The sequence below is a fragment of the Rosa chinensis genome, chromosome 1 (genome assembly GCF_002994745.2).
Source record: "Rosa chinensis cultivar Old Blush chromosome 1, RchiOBHm-V2, whole genome shotgun sequence".
NCBI lineage: Eukaryota > Viridiplantae > Streptophyta > Magnoliopsida > Rosales > Rosaceae > Rosa > Rosa chinensis.
The window spans coordinates 49,552,012-49,562,273 of NC_037088.1; the positions used below are offsets into that span (position 1 = coordinate 49,552,012).

A 10,262-nucleotide genomic window follows, 5' to 3' on the forward strand; every position below is an offset into this window, starting at 1 on the left:
CTCGATCAGACGAGGCACCCTGGTGCGCCGACTCAGGTTCACTTGCCCGCTACACCCCTTTCTCTTAACGTAGACCAACTCATAGAAATGGAAAACCTTGTCCACGGTCGGACCCTCGCAACCAGACAAGCTCCACAAGGTGTTCAACCCCATTAGCAGCTTCCACATGTTTAAACAGACTTGTCCAAACGCGATGTCGAATTCACACAATAATATCTAAATGTTCGGCAGCAGCGGAAACCGAACCCCCTAGCGAAACACCGCCTCATGTACAGCTGCGTACCCCGCTGGCAGAGACGATGCTTGCTTATTCCTCAGCGGGAAGCTTGAACACTCGCTTCACCCTATTGATCGCCGCTTGCGTCATCGGGCAACCCGCTTCGTCAATCAGCGTTAATTACTTGTCACTCCCTGTACCTTTAGGGCGCTAACAGTTCGGTCCATACTATCCTAATTTTAACAAATTACTCCTCAGACATTCAAATCTCATACAATTACCCCTCATTTCCTCTCTCACTCTCTCTCTCTCTCTCTAATTTCGTAGACACACTCACTCACATCTCCATAAGACCCTAAACCCTAAACCTCCAGAGACAGTGGTGGTCTAGCCTTAATCAAGATCAGCAACTAGGTGTTAGACATAATGTTATAGTTGGACAAAGATTAGTTGATCTATCAAACTAAATGATCAAAATTAGAAATTTTTAAATCACAGGGGCAAAAACAATCATGACTCTAAACCATGGGGACTAATTATAACATTTGCCCTTAATTTTTTTTGTATGAAATTGCTCCCAAACCTAATTGTAGATATACAATTAATGGCCCAACTCAATTAGGTAAGCGGCCTAACCGATTGCTTTAATACTGTTGTCAATTACCTCATGCTACTGAGACCAAAAATTTATTATAAGAGTTTTGACATTCCTTATGGTGAGGCTATTAATGGTATATAAATTTGTCACTATGATATGCATATGCTTATCTCTGTCTTTACTCTGAAATAAAAAAAAAATTGAAAAATTAAAAATTCAAACAATTTGCCACTGGCGAACTAGCATTTGGTCAAGTAGATCAAACAATTGTCATTTTTTGTTTTTTGAATCCCCTGCTTTCTAGTAAAAGAAAAAATAAAGGAAAAATTATTGGTCACTCAGGGTGGGGGGAGGGGAATGGCCCACTCTGGCCTTAATAAAGATCAGCAACTGGGTGTTAGACAGAATGTTATAGTTAGATGAAGATTAGTTGATATATCAAACTAAATGACCAAAATTAGATATTTTTTAATCACAGGGGCAAACACAGTCATGACCCTAAACCATGAGGACTAATTATAACGTTTGCCCTTAATTTTTTTGTATGAAATTACTCCCAATCCTAATAGTAGATATACAATTAATGGCCCAACTCAATTAGGTAAGCGGCCTAACCGATTGCTTTAATACTGTTGTCAATTACCTCATGCTACTGAGACCAAAAAATTATTATAAGAGTTTTGACATTCCTTATGGTGAGGCTATTAATGGTATATAAATTTGTCACTATGATATGCATATGCTTATCTCTGTCTTTACTCTGAAATAAAAAAAAAATGAATAATTAAAAATTCAAACAATTTGCCATTGGCGAACTAGCATTTGGTCAAGTAGATCAAACAATTGTCATTTTTTGTTTTTTGAATCCCCTGCTTTCTGATAAAAGAACAAATAAAGGAAAAATTACTGGTCACTCAGGGTGGGGGGAAGGGAATGGTCCACTGTAGCCTTAATAAAGATCTGCAACTAGGTGTTAGACAGAATGTTATAGTTAGACGAAGATTAGTTGATATATCAAACTAAATGACCAAAATTAGATATTTTTAAATCACAGGGGCAAACACAGTCATGACCCTAAACCACGAGGACTAATTATAACTTTTGCCCTTAATTTTTTTGTATGAAATTGCTCCCAAACCTAATAGTAGATATACAATTAATCGCCCAACTCAATTCGGTAAGCGACCTAACCGATTGCTTTAATATTGTTGTCAACACTACTAAAAAGAATTGCAATTGCTTCGGAAATTTGCGACGGAAAAATTTTCTGTCTCAAAAAGTCACCTTTTGCGACGGCGCAAGCTACGCCCTATTTTGCCGTAGTATATATTTGAGTTTCTGCGACGGATATAATATTCCCGTCGTATAATTAAAACTAATTGCAACACTTTAGCCACGCCGTAGTGTGAATTATTAGGAAAAAAGAAAAGAAAAACCGAGTCATCTAGACGTGTGGCTGCTCTCTTTTCGATCTTCTTCTCCTCCTCTCTCTCTCTCTCTGCTCTTTTTCGTCTCCTCTTGGATGGCCACCCCGAACAGAACCCCCTCTATTATTTCCTCTCTCAATCACTCTATAGATATGGTGGTCGTGGAATCACTGTGATGGCTGACGGAGTTGACTATAATGCCCAAGAAGCACCGCGCCATCGCCGGTGTCGGCATCATCATCACCGCCGCCGTCACTCTTTTTCCGGATCTGAAAACCAAGCCTTTGAGTAGTACCAAATCTCTGAGTCGGTGCTCTGCAAGCAATTCCGAATTTCAAAGGTAAAATATTATGTTTCACAATGAAATTGATGCGCGAGTATCTTTGATTTTAGCTCTAATTTAATTTTCAACTATTTTCTCTGTTATTCTATTCCTCTTTCTCGATTCTAGGTTTTTGAGGTTGGTAAACTTTCAGAGGCTGAAGCGCGAAGCTTGGAAGAGCTTCGGGATTAAACCCTAGCTCGATTTAGTAAGCATTCTCTTTCAGATGTCATGTGGAAGTTGTTAGGTTTCTATATTTTGTGGGCATTTTAGTCGTTGATTGTCTCAATTTTACGATTACTGCTTTGAATTCCTCCCCAGCATACGCTCCAAGTACTTAGGTGTGTTTTTCTGCCATCATATTTAGGTTTCTTCAAAACAACAAGTTGAATGGTAGCCCTCCTGAAAATAAAAGCTCGTCCCTTCTTAATGTGTAAGTGGATCAGTATTTACTGATAAGCATCACTGTAATGCACAATGGAGTTTGCTGATAATGTGTGTTTATATTTCCATCTCTGTGCTGATGAACAGGCTGTACATGCTCTTGGTTTATCTGGATTGTACAGTATCTATTTTACAATAACTTAAAAGGATTTTGAATATCTCACTTTTCTTTTTCTAGTTAACTCTGGATACTAAATGCTTACAACTACAAAAAATAACTTTACAAAGGTACAAGTTCATATTTGTTAATCTAAATTTAGGAGTAAGTAGATATTTCTCACCACTAGAATAATCTTAATTGGGCTACTCGATAACATTTTGATGAAAGAAATAGTAAGAGTAATATGAGTTCCAGGCTTACAGCTAAAAGCCTAAAACATTCTGTAAATCTTATTTATAGTAGTAATCTTATATTGTTTTGAGCTTGTTGTGGCTTTGAGTATGTCTGTCATTCTTGGTCATATAACACATTCACTTAGATACTATGGCTTGGGGATGGAAAATGGTGTCTACACAGTCAAACTCCAGTTTGCAGAACAACAAATCCTAGATACTCCAAGGAAAAATCTTGGGAGACGTGTATTTGATATATATCATAGCTTCTCTATTTATTTTGTTTTCAGGGAATTCTAGTTTCGAAGGATTTTGATATATGAAAGGAGGCAGGTGGGAAATCTTTGCAAGCCGTTCAGAAGGAATACAAGGCCCTAGCTCACACAACTACCTTGAAATTAATCTCTTTTGGGCTGGAAAGGGGACTTGCTGCGTACCTGAGGTTGGTACTTATGGACCTGTTATTTCAGCCATCAGTGCTACACCGGCTAATAACAATATAGCGCTCAAATTTCAGTTGCAAACTAAGCATATACATTCAGGTTCTGATGGATGTTATTACAAAGAGCTTCTATGCTGTTTGTTGACTGCAATGCTTTTATACTTGCAGATTTCCCACCTACTATCGTTCTGAACCATCCAACTAGTAGGAAGAATAGGACGGGGCTGATTGTGGGGATTGTTGTTGGTGGTGGAGTACTTTTGATTCTATTGTTGTTGGTTTTCTGTATTTTTCAAAGAAGAAAAAAGGATTAACACCAGTAAAAATGAAGGTATATCTGGTTGCCAAGGTCTCATTTTTACTAATCGTATATCTGGTAATGAGTATATCAATTTTACAGATTAAACTATTATTCTTATTCTTTGTTAAAATCCATCAAAGTATATTATTTGTTTTTATTGTGGGTGCTATATTGTCACAGCCACATAAAGGTTTCTTGAATTGTAGTTGGGTATGATTCTGTTTCTTTGATATTCTAACAACTTTGCTTTCAAGTGAAGAGCAATTTCTATGGTGGATAAGTTAATAGTAATAATAAATTCTTACTGACTATAGTTCCATCTCCATGCCTCGGATCATATTCATATTTACTTCTCAAAACCCTAATGTATTGTGCAGTTTTTGCTTAATGAGGTTATTTTCTGCTTTATTCGTAGGATCCAAAGGAATGGCCGATTATTGAGCCATTGCCTTCTTATGGAAGAGGGAGAGAGAGAGGTTAGGAGGAAGGCATATAAGCCTTATTCATGGGGATGGTCTCACAGATGTTGTCATTACAGGTACCAGAGACTTGCATTTTTTTTTCTTTTTCCTTGTTTTTTCCCCCTCCTTTGTAGTCAAGGACTTAAAATACAAAATGACCATGTGAGCTGTGGATATGAAAATGGTGCATCTGAATCTACATGAATGATTAACTAGAATATGTTGAAATCATTGAATGTCACATGCCATTTAATGTTTATCAAACTAATCTTTGTATTGGCAATTTATATTCCCATGCAACTGTCTGTCCATCGGCCTACCAGTGGTCACATTCACTAGAAATAGGCAAGTAGTTCCATCATTCTTTAATAAAACACTTAATGAACTACTACTCTTGGTGAACAAAAGATCTTCCCTGTCAAGGTGTTAGTTCAACATAATGAAAGCGTTCATAGTAGAAACAGAGTGATAGTGTCTATTTTAATTTGTTTGTTACAGATTAACCTGCTAAGTACATTATGTATTCAAATGGTTTTTGATTTGGTCGACCCACAAATAGAAGTCCTGAAACACTGCCAAGTGTTAAATAAGGTATTTTGTAGTTGATTAGGTGTTTTGTGAAAATTACTTTTGATATTGCTAGAAGCCTATAACATGGAAATTACTGACATTATCTGTATAGATGTTTTCATACTTAGGAGATTCATCTATCTGTTATTGTATCTACCTATGTTGTTCCATATATGATTACTTACGAATTCAAAATGAATAGAGGAAAATTCTTACAAATAAGTCCTTTTTGGATGATGAACAAATACTCAAGTCGTATATGTATACATGAGCCTTGATTGAAATTTAGGAAATTGATGAACATATTACTGGTATATAGATGAGCTTAAGTTTTTCTTTCTAAGTTGAAATTATAGGATTGGGGTTTAATGCAAACTGCAGATAAGAATCAGTGGTTTCAGAATCTCAAATATACAAGTACTTTGCTCTCTCAAAAGTGCAGAATTATATAATTCATGATTCTTTCAATGATATCAGCTGATCGAGAATAGATTGTTCATGATCCACTAGTTTATTTTAGCTAACTGATCAAAATTCTCATCTTTACAGGTACTCGATAAGAATGGGGCTGCTCCAGCTAGAAGTGTTTTGGCGTGGATTCTAATATAAATTTGAAAGTATGCATAGTAGCAGCTGTGGTTGATAATCTGGGGTTGATAATCTGGCCATTTTTTTACTTCTAATGAAGGTGCTGCAGTGTTGGCATGGGTTGCTTTGGCTCATCTTTTTTTTAAACAATCTTTGGCTGGTCTTAGAATTGTGATTGTTGGTTGGTTATAGATGATGGGTTTCATAATATTTTTAAATTTATGATATTTGGTGGATTATACTAGCTTTGGTGTGCAATCCACACCTTTTTTATTATTATTTTTTTATAAATGAAATATTCTTTTGCGACGGCAAAGTATCCGTCGCAACTAATTCACCCCTTTTTTTTTTTTTTTTAACTGACATATCTTTTTGCGATGGCAAAGTATCCGTCGCAAATAGTTTAGCCATTGCGACGACAGCAGTTTTCAGTCGCAAATACTTTTTGCAACGGAAATTTACCGTCGCAAATGGATCTTGTGACGCCACCTATTGCAACGCTAACATTTCCATCGCAAAAGGCTCAATTTGCCGTCGCGAAAAGTTGTTGCCGTCGCAAAATAGGCGTCGCAAAAGCAATTGTTTTTAGATCAATTACCTCACGCTACTGAGACCCAAAAATTATTGTAAGAGTTTTGGCATTTCTTGTAGTGCCCTAGAAATTCGTTATTATTTTTCGAGGATTTTCCGGAACCTAATTTGTGGTTATTGGACGGTTTCGTGGCTTGTGGACGCAGCGGAAGTGTTTCGGACGAATTATTAGTTGAAGAATATGATTTTAGGGGTTGACTTTTTATACGTTGGATTTCTCTGAAAACTTCCTTCACGAAAGTTATAGAGCGCATCGATACGAGTTCGTAGACATGCGGAACGCTGAAATCAGAGTTCGTATGAAGAAGTTATGGCCATCGGAAAAAGTTTCCATTTTGGTATATATGAGATTTTTCCGGAAATTATTCCAAAAATTCCAACTTTCCTTTTTCGGAAAAATTCTCTCTCTCTCTCTCTCCGGTCCCGACCCAGTTTCGCCTCTCCACTTCGTCGTCCGACCACCATAAGACGTTAAATTAAGTGGGTTCTCTTCTGTGATGACCTGAATTTTCGTTATTTAATTTTGGTAATTAATAATGGACTAGTTGTACGAATATTTGTTATTGTGCTTTATTCGTAGGTTGTATGTGAAGTGGAATAGTTTTTGTACGTATAATTATTCGAATTTCACAGTTTAGGGGGTATTGTGAAGTTTGACTTTTTATATGTTGGGATTCTCGGAAAACTTCCTTCACGAAAGTTGTAGAGCGCGTCGATACGAGTTCGTGGACATGCGGAACGCGTCAATCGGAGTTCGTATGAAGAAGTTATGGCTATGGGAAGAAGTTTCCATTTTAGTATAAATAGGGAAAAATCAGAAATTATTTCATTATTCCACTTTCCTTTTCCGGAAGTTCTTTTTTTTTCTCTCTCTTTTCTCTCTCGGTCGATACCTTCAGTATCAAAGATTTTCGACTGACCCGACCCGAACCCGGTGACCCGACCCGGCTTTTCCGGCGAACTGCGACGATCTCCGGCCGTGAAACTTGGTCAGCTGGTTCGCCTCCTCCGTCTGGTCATCCCTGTGGTGTTCTCTAGCGACGAGATCCACCGGGTGCGGCGCTGCAAGGCTGTACAGTTAGAGTTTTCGGACCCGGCATGAAAACACAACTCCGGCGACTTCGTGGCTTCATGCTTCCTTGGTTGAGTTCATAATAGGCTTCCTGATCGATCTATGGTGTTTGTTTTGATCGATTTACGTGGAAATCGGTTCAACTCAGTTTGAGCAATAATCCAAATCTTGTGAGGTAGTTTTCGACCCTTTATGCTTGTTTTCTGACTTCGATCCAGTTATGAAAGTTCACAAGCATGCTTAGATGAAGCTTTTTGATGTTGGGAGTTTTGTGAAATATTGAGTTTTGGCCGACGGCGGTGCGCCACCGCCTGTGGCGGCGTTCCGGCAGTGTTCCGGCCATGTAATGGACTGTTTGTGGTATTATATATGTTCTAGTCGTTGATACGAGCGTTTTGATATATAATATGTAAATTTTGGAGTTCGTATGAAATTGTTATGATTTTTACAGTTTCATACCGATCGATTTATTCGATCTGTGTGGATTCGAGCGTCCGATCGACTTGTGGGTTTGGTCACATCGATCGTGGACGTATTTCGGAGACTTTGGGAGGTCTTGGATGTGGTTTTGCCTCGATTGGCGCCACTTTGGGGGTTTTAGTTCAAAACAGAAGGTTTCGAACTTAAATCAAATGTGAATCGTCACTAAATTGGAAACATATGTGAATAGGTACTTGACGAAGTACAGTGGACGATTATTTGTGAATTGGCGGTTTTGTGCTTTATTGAAGACGCAGCAGGAGTTCGAGGTGAGTAATCTCACAAGGTTCTTTATGAACAGAATTACCATTATCGTTTTGGCGTTAATTATTTAACTGCAAACTATAGTTGGTATTAGTAGGCGTTCCTGAGCGAATGTCTACGTATATATATATTTATGTGAAATATATATATCCTTGTGGATGATTGTGATGAATAATAATATGCATGATGATGTTCATATTATTGTTGAATGTGACTTTTCAGGAAACAATATTGTGGAAAAAGATGTTTTCTATTGTGTGAAAAGTATTGAGCTTGATGTTACATTTTTGAGTCAAGCGTGACTCATTTTAAATGTATTGGTCCTTGTACCAAGAGTCAAAGATGGTGAGCAAGGGTTAGGAAAGCTGAAGCTAGATGTTGTAACGTTTTTAGGTCGGTTGCGACTTACTTAACGTTTAGCTTTAAGACCAGATAGGGTCTAAGAAGATTTCATATCACAGATGGTGATAGGTTGCAGACAGTGACCTTGACGTTTGATTTCATGACCAGACGGGGTCTGAAGATCATGTGTCACAGATGGTGACAGAGCACAGATGGTGATAGAGCACAGATGGTGATAGGGCACAGATGGTGACCTAAATGTTGATTTTGAGACCAGACGGGGTCTGAAACTGCATGTCACAGATGATGACCAAGGCAGGAAATAGGTAATCACGTCCGTAGTCGGACGAGTGGTTACGATTTCAATAGAGCGATAGTCTGTCTGCCATTATAGGTTATGGGAGTGACGGTCGAGGTTGCTGGAGACTCATAAGTATGTAGTTAAAGGAGAATTCCGTGAGTATTCTTCTTTTATTGTGTAGATGAGACTTGATTTGCTTCTTGATGGTTAAGTTAGCAAATAGAACATTTTCACAACGGTGATTTATGTTTTCCTTTAGATGGAAAGGTTTTGGAGTGTTAGAAGGAATCATGGCTGCATGGTTTCCTTTAGCTGATGTGTGTGAGTTGTTGATTGATGTTCATGAGTTACTCATACGAGCTTTCATAAGCTTACAGGGTTTTGTTGTGTGGAAACCCGGTGCACCATTCTTTTGGTGTAGGGGTTAATCCTGCAGGTTAGGAAAATCGTGGCTGAAGCTGAGGTAGCTACAGGCAGCTGAACGGGTAGGAAGCAAATTTTGTTGGCTTTGCCATTGTTATGACTTCCGCTATGTAGTAAGCTCTGAGGAGCATTTACGCTTTATTTTGTGGTGGCAACTTAATTCGTAAATTTGTGTAATATATGACTCTATGGAGCGAGTGTATATTAACTCGGATGGTTTCAGGGCATCATTATGTACTTGTTATAAAGGAAAGATGTTCTAGGTATTTGTATTGATGACTGAACATTCACGCATGTATAATTATGGGATTATATATATCGATTTTCATGTGTGTAAAATCAGGGGCGTGACATCTTCGCCTTATCCTCCTCTAGAAGTCTGTAAAAGGATTGAAGGAAGATTCGAGTGTTGGAAGGAGCTACCTAGACTGGAAGAGACCACAGCAGAGCTGAAATAGCCTTGATCGGAGTCGGCGATTCCGGCCACCTTTGCCGGTGATTCTTGAGGGATTTTGGAGCCCAAAGGACGTAGAAACTTTCTCCTAGGGTGGCTTGCAGCGATTCAACTTGTGGAGATCGAATTTTAGGGTTTCAGATTCTGACTTTGAGGTAAATTCCGGCCATATGGCTTTGATTCAGACTTTGTGCTAGTTATAAATGTTGTAATTGGAGTTGAGATGAAAAACTTTTGTGTTAGGAGTTTTGTCAAATTCTGACTTTGGGCCGCCAGTGGCGCAGCCACTGTGGTGGTGTTTTACGGCGGTTTCCAGCCACCTCAGGGATAGTTTCTGTTCCTGATTTCGATCTATTCGTCGATACGAGCATTTCGATATATAATACGTAATTTTTGGAGATCGTCTTAGCATGTTAGGTTTTTTGTGATTTCGATAGTTTCGGTTATCGATCTGTGAGGATCCTACCATCCGATCGACTTGTGGTTTTGTCACATCGATCGTAAAAGTATTTCGGAGACCTTGGGTGGTCTCGGATGAGGGTTCGCCTCGATTCATGTTACTTTCAGGGCTGTTGTTCGATTTGGGGATTCGAACTTTAATCACTTTGTGATTCGTGCACTGAATTGAGACT

General features: G+C 38.5%; 1 long non-coding RNA gene across 2 annotated transcripts; it reads left to right on the forward strand.

Moving 5' to 3' along the window:
- The first annotated feature begins 2,065 nt into the window (after positions 1–2,065).
- Positions 2,066–6,014, forward strand: LOC112182796. 2 transcript variants are annotated; one of them, XR_002929552.2, is made up of 8 exons: positions 2,066–2,582; positions 2,694–2,772; positions 2,932–2,997; positions 3,632–3,783; positions 3,952–4,114; positions 4,500–4,622; positions 5,044–5,136; positions 5,665–6,014. It is a non-coding gene; the product is annotated as an uncharacterized LOC112182796 (long non-coding RNA). The 2 variants fall into 2 exon arrangements; XR_002929553.2 differs by lacking the exon at positions 5,044–5,136.
- Positions 6,015–10,262: the final 4,248 nt, after the last annotated feature.